Here is a 15,167-nt window from a genome sequence, read left to right as displayed (position 1 = left end):
AGGATGCCACGAGGGACACAGTCGAATGCCTTCTCCAAATCCACAAAACACATGTGGACTGGTTGGGCAAACTCCCATGAACCCTCCATCACCCCGTAGAGGGTATAGAGCTGGTCCAGTGTTCCGCGGCCTGGACGAAAACCACACTGTTCCTCCTGAATCCGAGGTTCTACTATCGGCCGTATTCTCCTCTCCAGAACCCTGGCATAGACTTTCCCGGGGAGGCTGAGAAGTGTGATCCCCCTATAGTTGGAACACACCCTCCGGTCCCCCTTCTTATAAAGAGGGACCACCACCCCGGTCTGCCATCCCAGAGGCACTGTCCCCGACTGCCACGCGATGTTGCACAGGCGTGTCAGCCAAGACAGCCCCACAACATCCAGAGACTTGAGGTACTCAGGGCGGATCTCATCCACCCCCGGTGCCTTGCCACCGAGGAGTTTCTTAACCACCTCGGTGACTTCAGCCCGGGTGATGGACGAGTCCACCTCTGAGCCCTCATCCTCTGCTTCCTCAATGGAAGACGTGACGGCGGGATTGAGGAGATCCTCGAAGTATTCCTTCCACCGCCCGACGACATCCTCAGTTGAGGTCAACAGCTGCCCACCTCTACTGTAAACAGCGTTGGTAGGGCACTGTTTCCCTCTCCTGAGGCGCCGGATGGTTTGCCAGAATCTCTTCGAGGCCAGCCGATAGTCCTTCTCCATGGCCTCACCGAACTCCTCCCAGGCCCGAGTTTTTGCCTCCACAACCACCCGGGCTGCAGCCCGCTTGGCCTGTCGGTACCCGTCAGCTGCGTCAGGAGTCCCACAAGCCAACCAGGCCTGATAGGACTCCTTCTTCAGCTTGACGGCATCCCTTACTTCCGGTGTCCACCACCGGGTTCGGGGATTGCCGCCTCGACAGGCACCGGAGACCTTACGGCCACAGCTCCGAGCGGCCGCTTCGACAATGGCGGTGGAGAACATGGTCCACTCGGACTCAATATCTCCAACCTCCCTCGGGATCCAGTCGAAGCTCTGCCGGAGGTGGGAGTTAAAGATCTCTCTGACAGGAGACTCGGCCAGACGTTCCCAGCAGACCCTTACAGTACGCTTGGGCCTGCCGAGTCTGTCCAGCTTTCTCCCCCGCCATCGGATCCAACTCACCACCAGGTGGTGATCAGTTGACAGCTCCGCCCCTCTCTTCACCCGAGTGTCCAAGACATACGGCCGCAGGTCAGATGAGACGACAACAAAGTCGATCATCGACCTGCGGCCTAGGGTGTCCTGGTGCCACGTGCACTGATGGACACCCTTATGCTTGAACATGGTGTTCGTTATGGACAAACTGTGACTAGCACAGAAGTCCAATAACTGAACACCACTCGGGTTCAGATCAGGGGGGCCGTTCCTCCCAATCACGCCCCTCCAGGTGTCACTGTCGTTGCCCACGTGGGCGTTGAAGTCCCCCAGTAGAACAATAGAGTCCCCAGTCGGAGCACTTTCCAGCACCCCTCCCAGAGACTCCAAGAAGGTCGGGTACTCTGCACTGCCGTTCGGCCCGTAGGCACAAACAACAGTGAGAGACCTATCCCCGACCCGTAGGCGCAGGGAAACGACCCTCTCGTTCACCGGGGTAAACTCCAACACATGGCGGCAGAGCTGGGGAGCTATAAGCAAACCCACACCAGCCCGCCGCCTCTCACCATGGGCAACTCCAGAGTGGTGAAGAGTCCATCCTCTCTCAAGGAGTGTGGTTCCAGAGCCCAAGCCGTGCGTAGAGGTGATCCCGACTACCTCTAATCGGAACCTCTCAACCTCACGCACTAGCTCAGGCTCCTTCCCCGCCAGCGAGGTGACATTCCACGTCCCTAGAGCTAGTTTCCGTGTCCAGAGATCGGGTTGTCTAGGCCCCTGCCTTCGACTGCCGCCCGATCCTCTTCGCACCGGCCCCTTATGGTCCCTCCTGTGGGTGGTGAGCCCACGGGAGGGCGGCCCCACGTCGCCCGTTCGGGCTGAGCCCGGCCGGGCCCCATGGGGGAAGGCCCGGCCACCAGGCGCTCGCATACGAGCCCCAACCCCGGGCCTGGCTCCAGGGTGGGGCCCCGGCTGCGCCATACCGGGCGACGTCACGGTACTCAATATTTTTTTCATCATTAAGGGGGGTTTGAATAGTGGCAGTAAAGTCAGAAAAATATACTTCTCTCTCTCTCATTTCACAGCCCCCATCCCAACATACACACATGGGTCCGAGTCTAAAATAGCAGGATGAAATGAAAAGTGACAGTTTTTATTTAAACTGCACAACTCCCTTGAAAAGTCTGCAAACTTAATTAATGTAGCAATTTTCAAAACACAGTTACAAGTGCTTTTCAGAACCCAGAGGGAAAGAGATCAGGGCTAAGACAATCACAAACACAAGGACATAATGTAAAGATAAACTTCATTATACACAAGCTCATAAACCCAGGGTAAGGCAAAGGAGACCAACATTTGGATTCCTGGAGACACACACCATGAGGCTAGAGTTCATGAAACACAAACAAACAGAGGTATTTACAGACCCACCAACACTTACAGCAGTATTCACATAAAATGTGACAGACCACTGTTTTCAGGCAGTTTTAAGCCATTGCTTAGTTTCAGTGTTAATCTAGTTAGAATGATGACAGATTGTCAACGGTGTGTCAGGGTGTGTGAATAAAGGAGCCAAACGCAGGGAGGTAGTTAATCTTCTTTCTTTCTTAAACGAAAAAATGGCACGCGTAACAACAAGAGCGCAAGAGCGCAAAAGCGTGCAATAGTCTTGCAATACAACACCAAACATAGAACAATACCACACAAAGACGCCCAGAAACAAGGGAACTAATATAGGCAACCTAATGAGGGAATGGACACCAGGTGTGTGCAATAACAAGACAGGACAGTGCCGTGGGAGGAGGAGCGGCGTGGCTAGAAGGCCGGCGATGACGCGCACCGAACACCACGTCGGGAGGGGTGGCGCGCGTCCTCCATGCGCGTCCTCGTTACAGTACCCCCCCCTTGACGCGCGGCTCCGGCAGCGCGCCCCCGCCGGCCCCGGGGCCGACCCGGAGGGCGCCGCGCAGGACGATCAGGGCGCCGACGATGGAAGTCGGCGAGGAGCTCCGGATCAAGAACATCCACCGCCGGCACCCAGCAACGCTCCTCCGGGCCGTACCCCTCCCACTCCACCAGGTACTGCAGGCCCCTCCCCCGGCGCCTCGAGTCGAGGATGGAACGGACAGAGTACGCCGGGCCCCCCTCGATGTCCAGAGGGGGCGGAGGGACCTCCCGCACCTCAGACTGCTGGAGGGGACCAGCCACCACCGGCCTGAGGAGAGACACATGGAGCGAGGCATTAATCCTGTAATCAGGGGGAAGTTGCAATTTATAGGTTACCTCGTTCACTCTCCCCAGGACTTTAAACGGCCCTACAAACCGCGGGCCCAGCTTCCGGCAGGGCAGGCGGAGAGGGAGGTTCCGGGTCGAGAGCCAGACCCGGTCGCCCACAGCGTAGACCGGGGTGTCATTGCGCCGGCGGTCAGCAGCGGACTTCTGGCGAACCCCGGAACCAGTCGTCCACCGCCGGAACCCCAGACTCGGGCTGGCTCTGCCAGGGTACCAAGACCGGCTGGTACCCCAGGACACACTGAAAGGGAGTCAAGGACGTGGAGGAGTGACGGAGTGAATTCTGAGCATACTCTGCCCAGGGCAGGAACTCCGCCCACTCCCCCGGCCGGTCCTGGCAATAGGACCGCAGGAACCTCCCCAGGTCTTGGTTCACACGCTCCACCTGCCCATTAGCTTCGGGGTGGAACCCGGAGGTGAGACTGACCGAGACCCCCAACCGGCCCATAAAGGCCTTCCAGACCCAAGACGTGAACCTAGGGCCCCGGTCAGAAACAATGTCCTCCGGCACCCCGTAGTGCCGGAAGACATGGGTGAATAGAGCCTCTGCGGTCTGCAGGGCCGTCGGGAGACCAGGGAGGGGAAGGAACCGGCAGGCCTTTGAAAACCGATCCACAACAACCAGGACCGTGGTATTGCCTAGTGAGGGGGGAAGATCGGTCAGAAAATCAATGGACAAGTGAGACCATGGTCGTTGTGGAACGGGCAAAGGGAGTAACTTACCCGCCGGAAGGTGTCTAGGTGCCTTACACTGAGCGCACACCGAACAGGAGGACACGTACGCCCTCACATCCTTGGCCAGTCCAGGCCACCAGTACTTATCGGTAAGGCAGCGCGCAGTACGGTCTATGCCCGGGTGACCCGTGGACGGGGACGTGTGGGCCCAGTAAATGAGACGGTCACGGACATCCAGCGGGACGTACTGACGACCCGCAGGACACCCAGGTGGCCCAGGATCGCTGTGCAACGCTCGCTGAATGTCCGCGTCCACGTCCCACACAACCGGCGCCACAATGCATGAGGCGGGCAGAATCGGTGTATCATCTACCCGCCTTTCACCCGCGTCGCCAAACCGAGACAGCGCGTCTGCCTTGGCGTTTTTTGTACCCGGAACGTATGAAAGCGTGAAATCGAACCGGGCAAAAAACAACGCCCACCTGGCCTGGCGAGGGTTCAGTCTCCTCGCCGCCCGGATGTACTCCAGGTTACGGTGGTCGGTCCAGACTACAAACGGGTGTCTCGCTCCCTCGAGCCAATGTCTCCAAACAGTCAAGGCGTTAAACACAGCCAACAGCTCCCTGTCACCGACGCCATAGTTGCGCTCTGCCTCACTGAGCTTTCGTGAGTAAAAAGCACAGGGGCGACGCTTAGGAGGGGTACCCGACAGTTGGGACAATACAGCACCTATCCCCACCTCCGAGGCATCCACCTCCACTATGAACGGCAGTGACGGATCGGGGTGAGCCAGAACCGGGGCAGAGGTGAACATTCTCTTAAGGGTGCGAAATGCGACGTTTGCCTCGGTCGTCCAGGTGATCCGGCTCGGCCCACCCTTCAACAAGGAAGTAATAGGAGCTGCCACCTTGCCGAAGCCCCGTATAAACCTACGGTAGAAATTGGCAATCCCAATAAATCGCTGCACCGCCTTAACCATGGTGGGAACGGGCCAATTACGCACGGCTGACATGCGATCGACCTCCATTTCCACTCCACCGGCGGAAATCCGAAACCCAAGGAAAGAGACGGCTCGCTGGAAGAACGCGCACTTCTCTGCTTTAGCGTACAGGCCATGCTCCAACAGTCGCTTCAGCACCCTGCGAACGAGAGACACATGCTCAGCACGCGTAGTGGAATACACGAGGATGTCGTCAATGTAAACCACTACTCCGCGCCCCAGCATGTCCCTAAATACGTCGTTCACAAAGGACTGAAACACTGCCGGGGCATTCATCAACCCATACGGCATCACCAGGTATTCGTAGTGACCCGTGGTGGTGCTGAAGGCGGTTTTCCACTCGTCTCCCTCTCGGATTCTCACCAAATTGTACGCACTCCGGAGGTCCAGTTTTGTGAAGAAGCGCGCCCCATGCATTGACTCAATATATTGGGAAATCAGGGGGATAGGATATGAGTACCGGATCGTCAGTTTATTTAACGCCCTGTAGTCAATGCACGGACGCAAACCCCCATCCTTCTTCCTCACAAAAAAGAAACTTGAGGAGGCGGGCGAGGTGGAACGGCGGATCTGCCCCTGCCGCAGGGATTCGGCCACATAGGTCTCCATCGCTGCGGTTTCTGCCTGCGACAGGGGATACACATGACAATAAGGCGGCACAGCATCTCCCTTTAGGTTTATAGCACAATCCCCGGACCGATGTGGTGGCAAACGACTAGCCATGGTCTTCGAAAAGACCAGCGCTAAATCGGCATATTCCGGGGGAATGCGCACTGCGGAGACACTGTCTGGACTTTCCACCGAGGTCGCACCAACGGAAACACCTAGACACCTCTCCTGACACCCCTGAGACCACCCTGTCAACACTCTCTGCGACCAGGAAATAGTTGGGTTGTGTCCCGACAACCATGGAAGACCCAGCACCACAGGGAAAGCAGGAGAGTGAATAACATGAAACTCAATCTGTTCGGTATGGGCGTGCTGTTCGGTCATCGTGATAGGGACTGTGACGTGCTCAACGAGACCAGTGCCTAGTGGTTTGCTGTCTAAGCCCGTAATGGACCTAGGTTGAGACAATGGAACCAGCGGAATGCGCAGTTTCTTTGCGTAACCGCTGTCCATAAAATTCCCAGCTGCGCCTGAGTCTACGAGCGCCTTACACTGAGAGTTAGCAGGAAAATCAGGGAAGGCCACCAAAAGTGTCATGTGCTTCGCAGAGAGCCCTGACTGTGTGTGTGGTCTACTCACCTGACTCAGTGTAGGGGTGTCAGGCTTCCTCCGCTCGACCCTTTCTCGCTGGAAACATTAGGAGGCAGAGTGTCCCTTCCTCCCACAAAAGGAACACTCCCTAGACCGCACCGTCTCCCTACGTGCGGCGCCTCCCACTTCCATGGGTTCAGGTCCGGCGACGGGATGTACCGGAGGGGGCTGATCATTCCCGGTGCGTCCGCGGGTGGCTAGCAGATTGTCCAGCCAGATCGCCATGTCGACGAGCTGGTCGAACGTCAACATGGCGTCCCGGCATGCCAGCTCCCTACGGACGTCAGACCGTAAGTGGCACCGGAAATGATCTATAAGTGCCCTGTCGTTCCAGCCCGACCCCGCCGCCAGGGTCCTGAACTCCAGGGTGAAGGCCTGCACGCTCCTTGTCCCCTGCCTCAGGTGCACGAGACGCTCGCCGACCTCCCTGCCGTCAGGCGGGTGATCGAACACGGCCCGGAAGAGGCCGACGAACGCCCCGTAATGGGCCAACTCCGGCCCGTTGGTGGACCAAACGGAGTTGGCCCAGTCCAACGCCTTGCCCCTCAGGCAGGAGACAAGGGCCGAGACCTTCTCCCTATCCCCCGGGTGAGGGCTGAGGGAGGCAAAGTAGAGCTCCAGCTGGAGCAGGAACCCAGAGCACTGGGCAGCGTCTCCGCCGAATCCCTGAGGAAGGCTCAGTTGAATGGTCCTCCTCTGCGACGGTGGAGACGATGGCAGGGGCACTCCACCCGGGTTGAGTGTCGGGGTTTGCTGCTCAGATGGCAGCCTCGCCTCCAACCACCGCATAGCCTGGACCATCTCTGTCACGGCCTCCCCCAGGGACGCGATCATGCTCCCATGCTGGTGGATGAGGTCGCTCCCCGCTGGCTCCATTCTGGAGGTGTGGTATTCTGTCAACGGTGTGTCAGGGTGTGTGAATAAAGGAGCCAAACGCAGGGAGGTAGTTAATCTTCTTTCTTTCTTAAACGAAAAAATGGCACGCGTAACAACAAGAGCGCAAGAGCGCAAAAGCGTGCAATAGTCTTGCAATACAACACCAAACATAGAACAATACCACACAAAGACGCCCAGAAACAAGGGAACTAATATAGGCAACCTAATGAGGGAATGGACACCAGGTGTGTGCAATAACAAGACAGGACAGTGCCGTGGGAGGAGGAGCGGCGTGGCTAGAAGGCCGGCGATGACGCGCACCGAACACCACGTCGGGAGGGGTGGCGCGCGTCCTCCATGCGCGTCCTCGTTACACAGATATGACAAAGATACTATGGGTGATGAGGAAGGTTAAAGTACAGATATAAGCTTAGAATTAGTTTTGGGATGCTGGAATTTAGGATTAAAGTCTTGAATTGTCGTGGAACCACACACATGCACACGCTCTAAAAGCCCTGAAAGAGGACAGTTCTTCCTCGTGCTCCCTTTCTGCAGTTCAAGAGAGGTGAGTTTGGTAATGTGGTGCATCCTTATTTTGAGAAACACAGACACAACCAATGACAACAAGTCAGAATGATGGTTGTCGATGCCAAACTGAGTCTCTTCAATGTGTTCCTCAAGCAGAAAAACATCCTCCGTTCCAATCTCCTCCCGGACGATGTGTGTGACTGTCGACACCTTAGGAGCTGGCATTGGTGAAGCTTGGCGGATCACCCTCTCTGCAGCACTCAGCACCTTATTAAAATAATAATTAAAAAAAATACATTATATTTATATAGTGCTTTACACAGGTGAGACACCACACCGAACCATCAGGTGGCGGAAGATGGCCTGGAAGTGCCAATGGATTGTTATTCCAGCCTCCTAATATGGAAAACAGGCACACAATACATACATTACTCACAAGACAAAGATATTCATTAGGTATATTTTCAAAATTGTAATTAAAAGAACACCAACCCTACCTGACGCTCTGATTGAATTAAATAGGAGCTCCAAGTGATCTTGGCTGAACCTGTATGTGAGCACATACCGCTGAACTAAATAATAAACTTGTTTGAAAACCATTCTACTATCAGATGTTCTGTTGTCTTTATTTTAAGTGGGGTGGGTATGAGACATGAGAGGTAACTTACTTGTGTTAGGGTGAATTACACGTGAATAATACAAAGTGTTGGGCAAGTTACTTGGAAATTGCAGTGAGCTAAGCTATTAATTACTCTGTCATGAATAAAGCTTCACTACACAAAAGCTACCACCCAGTCAAATGTAGCAAGCTAAGTAACACAAACACAGCAGTAGGCTAGTTCATTACATAGGAAGCTACTTTAAGTTGTGCTAATTTCACATGACAAGAAAAGTAGCTTGTGTGGCCAAGCTACTTGGTAAATAAAGGAGTTACACTACTGAAAAGTGACTTGATTCTGGAAATAGTGAAGCTACCACCAAAATACTAAGTTACTAGCTAAGCTAATACTGCCCAACAATGATAATACCGTCTTTTATCTATATAAATATATAATTAGCTGGCCAATGTTATACCAGTAATATTTGCTTCATTTCTACAATAGCATTCTTGAGTCAGTTGTAATCTAAGTCAGTGTTATAGAATATGACTTATCAAGTCTCAGTTTGCTGGGTGAACACCGGCTGGTGCAGTAAACATAGCCTAGCTAGCTGAATACGACTTCAGTACAGTAATATCAAAGATCGTTGCTCCTTCTCAACTCTCTGGTAATATTCTAGTCACAAAATACAACCAATAGTACGGTAATGTTAAATCTTACTTGTGAAAAGTAATCCCCCGAGCCCTGCTTTCGATGGTCCGCCGATATGAGCAGGAGTATGCTGCACAGTGCTCTGGCATCGTTGCTTCTCCTGCTACGCAAATAGGAGTATGACCGGTCAAAGATGGCGGCCGTATTTCTCGCGCCCCAGCAGCCAATGCGGCGTCTACTCTTTATTATGTCTATGGTTACATTACCCGTTGTATGCTTTTTATATAGTTTATTCATTTTCACTGCACTGAATTACTGGTCACGCTTTGTTAGCTAGCGGTTAGCTGACGTTTGCTAGCAGTTAGCTGACGTTTTCTAGCTAGCTACAGTTATACGTCAACCAACTTTTCCAGCTCTTAGAATTCGAGTCAATGCAATGTATGTAGTGTTCCTTACCTGGCAAGGTGACTATTCAAATGCTGGAGTGAGTTCAAATGCTGTAGTGAGTACTGAAGTCACGCGCAAAAAAGCTCACGCTGGGGGCTCGGTAAGGAATTGAAACTCACGCATGAAAAGGTTAAACTGGACAATAATGTTTTTGTTCTCTTGCTCAGTTGTGCACCGGGGCCTCCCACTCCTCTTTATATTCTGGTTAGAGCCAGTTTGCGCTGGTTTGTGAAGGGAGTAGTAAACAAAGTTGCACGAGATCTTTAGTTTCCTGACAATATCTCGCATGGAATAACAAGAATAGATTGACGAATTTCAGAAGAAAGTTCTTGGTTTGTGGCCATTTTGAGCCTGTAATCAAACTCACAATTGCTGATGCTTCAGATACTCAGCTAGTCACAAAATCTACCTGATAAAAGCCTGTTACTGTATTCTCATGGATGTCGTCATTAATAAGAAACCAGAAAAGGGTTTGTCATTTGGGCTGTCATTTCACTTTTCTTTGTTTTACACATTTTCTTACTCAAAATTCTAGTGCCAAAGCGGTCATGACTTTTTACGTTAGAAGAGATGTTTCTGTGTTGTTAGAAATGTTCTTGCTCTTTGAAAGCGATAATGATGTTGAGGAGAATAAGAAATAAACCGTGGCTATACGTTTTGTGTTGTCCATATATCATGTTGTGAAATGTTGGTCATATATTTTAGATGACAACAGCAACCCTGTCGTAATAACTTGATAGACAAGCACATCAGCTGTGGAGCTCAAATCATTGCTTGCTCAATCTTGTAATGGAAAGTGTTGCAGTAGCTGTGTAGCCAGCTGACTAGTTGGTTGTTTTCTCGCGTTTCTTCCGATATCATTTAAATATGCAAAGTGCCATTGCTAACTAGACAACTAATTGTCGGTTAGTTTCATCTGTCAGACTAAAATAAAGTTGTCTCCCCGCAAATGTGTTGCTTGTGCAGCAACAAGCTGTCACTTTCGCTAGCTAGCCAAAACACAGTAAAATGTTGTTTTTCACTGACGACGAGATTTCATGCTCTTTAAAACAAAGTTAACTTGTAATTGTATGTGGTTTTGGTTTTTGTGCTATGACTGTTTGTTTGAAATGTGTGAGAAAATATGATTTATTTTGAGAATTTTCAGTAATCAACAGCAGCATTCTAGTATTCTATTGGGGTCTAAAGGATTGAATTTAGAAGTTCTATGTCATTTCAAATTGAATAGTTCTTTTTTAATTAGGGTTTGCTCATGGGGATTAGCTAAGTTATATAGCCTAATATTAGGTTTTCTTTATCACTTCAGTAAGTATCATGATTCAGTTATGATATTGTGATGAATTGTGATGTATTGAATTGTAACATGTGTAACATATATATCATATCGCAAAATACTTGCCAATACCCACCCTTACTCCTTAGTAAATAATACGTTTTAAACTTTTACAAACTAACTACAATCTTAAGTCTGTGACACACGACAGAGAATATTTCTAAAGCTGAACCTTTTCCTCCTTTTAGATTTCTCATACACTGCCCTGAAAATTTAGCCCATGTCTCTGCTTCTGAAAAGCTTTGATCATTGCCCCATCTAGTGTTTGAAGGCCAAACTTTGGAAGAAAATTTGCTTTCTTGTGGTTTGGTGTTAAAATGTTACCTAAAGGAAATTGTGTACAATGCAAGTTGTACACAATTATGTTTTGTTTTTTTAGTACAACTATTCAAATCAACGTAGTATACCTCTGGACAATCTTTGTTGCATCTTCAGCAGCCTATAAATAGCCAGTCCACTTAAATTATGTTTTGTTTTTCATACTTGTCCTACATACTGCACTGAATACAATTTCCTGTCCATTGTGTTACAGTAAAGGGAGGTCCACTCTGTTCATTTCTACTTTCCAAATCCACCATGTACACACCCAGACTACAGTCGGTAGTAGTGCTCAGTAATTAGTGTTTTCTTTTTTTTATTCAACCCTACAGTATATATATGTTGAAATGTGTGTTTGAATACCAATTTTACACTTTATATACTTCAAATAACACTGAAATATAACAAAGCACTTAGTTAGTTTATTGAGCTGTACATTGAGAAACCACACCATTCTGAGAAACTCAGTGGGTAAATATTCTACTGTAGTGATTCTCTAGCATCTTGTCAACATGTATCCCAAACAATAAACAGATATTTGATCTGGTGATATATTACTCAGTTAGAGGGGAGAGAAGTTGATACAGATTTGGTGATTTGACTTGCTGAGGGCCTTTTTGAGCTAGATACATATCAAAACATTCAGATGGATGACAAATTAATGGAAAAACTTGAGTAAATGAGCATGAACATAATGAATACAGATTCTTCCATACAGGTGTACTGTATGATACAATCCAGTAATGAACATCCTTCTCTTTGGCATTTATATATCATGTTCTGTGGCATGTATAACAATGCTGAGTCTTTCAATAGGAATAGTGACTAAAGTTACATGTGCATTTTGATCTGTGAGACAGACAAAAGTCAAAAGGGTCAGAAATGATGGTTGGAAGCGCACATTCAATGATGTGCATTCATTACTGCAATATGTAAGGAAGAACATAAGAGCAATGCTTTCCCAGTTAATTGAGTACATCAATGCTGGATGTGATCAGACTGTGCCAGCGAGATATGGAAAAAAGGTGATATAGTCAGACGAGACATCCTTCACCATATTCTTGACTATGTCCCATTTCCCCTTAGAGCGAAGGGTCACTGCAAATCATTACTAAGATATTCTGAGTAGTCGCTTTGATCCTATGGTGAAACATTACTATCTTGATGGGAGTGGTCTCTCCTAGGATGACAATGCCTCCATCCACAGGCCCCATGGGGTCACTGAATGGTTTGATGAGTGAAAATGATGTGTATCAAATGCTATGGCCTGTCAGTCACAGGATCCCAACCCAATTGAACACCCATGGGAGATTTTAGACTGACATGTTGACAGTGCCCTCCATCACCAGGGCCGGCCATGACATAGGCGGAGTAGGCAATTTATTGGGGCGCTGTCCATCCAGGTGCGCCCAAATTAGTGAATATTATTAAATATTTTAATACATTTTTACTATTCATTTTAAATATAAAAAAAAAACGAAAGCCCCCAAAACAACAGCTTATTAGGCCATATTTTCTGTATTGCCTGCAGCTTCACCCTGGCCCAGTGCATCAATTCCCCCCTCAGTTAGACTTGATTGTGGGGGATGGGAGAGTTCAGACGAGAAACCTTATAAATTAGCATCAGTAGCCTACTTCAAACGCTGGAGCCCAAAAAAATAAATAAATGGAAAAACAGCATAGGGACAGAGGTAAATGTAATGTGATGAATAAATAGTTAATGTAATTGCATTGTAGTTACCTTTGGAGCAGTGTTACTACTAGCTAGATTATTTTGGACGATACTATTAGCGTAATGTTCGCTAATTTAAATAGTTACTTAGAGTTTGTTACTTTTACCTTTAATTAATTTGGGAATGTTGGAAAAACTAGTCAGGTGTTTGGGGAATAACCTAACCCATAATATAATTTGGAGAAATACTCTTTATCTTTCAAGTGTGCTGCACTAACCAGTCACTGTCTGCCTCAAGAAATCAGGCATTGGTATACATTTTATTGACATCTTAGCTAGTTAGCCAATGTTTACCCTGCTTTTGAAAGTCAATAAAAATGCTTTTCCTTTCCCATCTGCTTTTGTAATTAGTAGTTGTAAGCCTTTGCATTTTCATTATTCATTAGTCTTATGCAAACGGTATGCTTGAAGTGCTCACATGGGCCACCTGCAGACAGCTTCTCTACCTCAGCACAGCCCAGTGATGCAGCATCAAGTGCTCCTGTCCCCTCTACCTGAGAGCAGCCTAGTGATGCAGCATCAAGCATCTACAAAAAGGCTGCACCAATAGACCCTACTGACTGGCCATTTGTTTTATCTGATAAGGTAAGATCAGGGTTTGTTCTCAGAGGACCCTATCAAATAAAAAACAGTTTAAAGTTTTTGAAACAAAAAGACGGGAGAAGGTGTAAGCATGACTATTTTGATAGTTTTAGTCAATGGAGAGAAAAGTCTAAAGAAGCTGCAAGAAAGACAAGGTAAGGCTTGAGTAAGGTTTCTGTAATATAGTTTTTTGTTCAATACTCAATACTTATTTATATTGTATTTATAATTTGTTTTATGTCACTTGTTTCTTTAATACTGTTTTTCTTGTGTTTTTTTTGTATCTTTCTAAAATAAAGAAAATCTCTAAGACATGAAGTTATCCAGTTTGTAAGTGTATGAACACAATGATCGGTGGTGGAATTGGCTGCGATGCAAGGAGCACCAGCATAAATCTTGCCTTGGTCACCAAATAGGTGCCCAGCACCATCAACAAAACACCAAAGTATTTTGGAAGAATGGTGTTCCATCCCATCAGTAAAGTTCCAGAGTCTGGTAGAAGCTAAGCCAAGGTGCATTGAAGCTGTTCTGGCAGCTTATGAGACACGTTTGACTACACAATGTTTGACTGAGACACTTTGTTGGTTTTTCCTTTAATATGTCACCTATCTATATAGAGTACAAGTTAAACGTTTGGACACACCTACCCATTTGCTTGAGTTTGACTATTTTCCACATTGTAGAATTCGATAAATGTGTGTGTGTTTAGTAACAGTATCTCACAAAAGTGAATACATTTTTGTAAATATTTGATTATAACTTTTCATGTGACAACACTGAAGAAATGACACTTTGCTACAATGTAAAGTATTGTAGTGTACAGCTTTTATAACATTGTAAATTTGCTGTCCCCTCAAAATAATCAATCAATCAAATTTATTTATAAAGCCCTCTTTACAACAGCAGTTGTCACAAAGTGCTTTACAGAGACACCCGGCCTTAAACCCCAAGGAGCAAACAACAGTAGTGTTGAATTTCAGTGGCTAGAAAAAACTCCCTAAGAAGGCCGAATTTTAGGAAGAAACCTAGAGAGGACCCAGGCTCAGAGGGGTGACCAGTCCTCTTCTGGCTGTGCCAGGTGAGATATTAAAAGTCCAATTGGAATAATTAATACATTTCTCTGGTCTAAATCCAGAGGCTATTTGATTTTAGACTAGGTCAGAAGTATGACCAGGTGGACAAGGACAGGGACAGCAACGGGCCCCCCAAACCAGGTAATCCGCAGGTGTGGACCAGGACCTCATCTCCTCCTAAAATTTAAAACTGGAGGAAACTGAGAAAAGTTAGTAGTGCATTCCTCATATCCCCCAGCACAATAATATAGCAGCGTAACACCTTGGAACTGAGACGGGGGGGTCTGGCGACACTGTGGCTATACCCGGGGGAGGCCCCGGACAGGGCCCAACAGGCAGGAAATCAATCCACCCACATTGCCAGGCATCAACCAAAGGGACACCCACCAACCGCAAACACCCTGAATGAGGGCCGAGTATTGCCAGCAGCGTACAGCCCAGTTGCACAAGTGCGCAACAGAAAGTCAACAACAAGCCAGTGACTCTTCCCCCGAAAGGCATTGGAGGGAGGGCATCCCAGTGGCGACGAGAGCCCACCTGGCAAGACAGCAAGGGTGGACAGTATCAAGCCTACTGGTCACCTTCACGCCCCCGGGCCAGGCTAAACCTAATTATAAACCGTGCTGTAGAGATTAGTTTTTAGTAGACACTTGAAAGTTTGCACTGAGTTTGCATTTCTAACC

The sequence above is a fragment of the Esox lucius genome, chromosome 20 (assembly GCF_011004845.1).
Source record: "Esox lucius isolate fEsoLuc1 chromosome 20, fEsoLuc1.pri, whole genome shotgun sequence".
In the NCBI taxonomy this organism is placed as follows: Eukaryota; Metazoa; Chordata; class Actinopteri; order Esociformes; family Esocidae; genus Esox; species Esox lucius.
Note: the sequence above shows the minus strand (reverse complement) of the source record.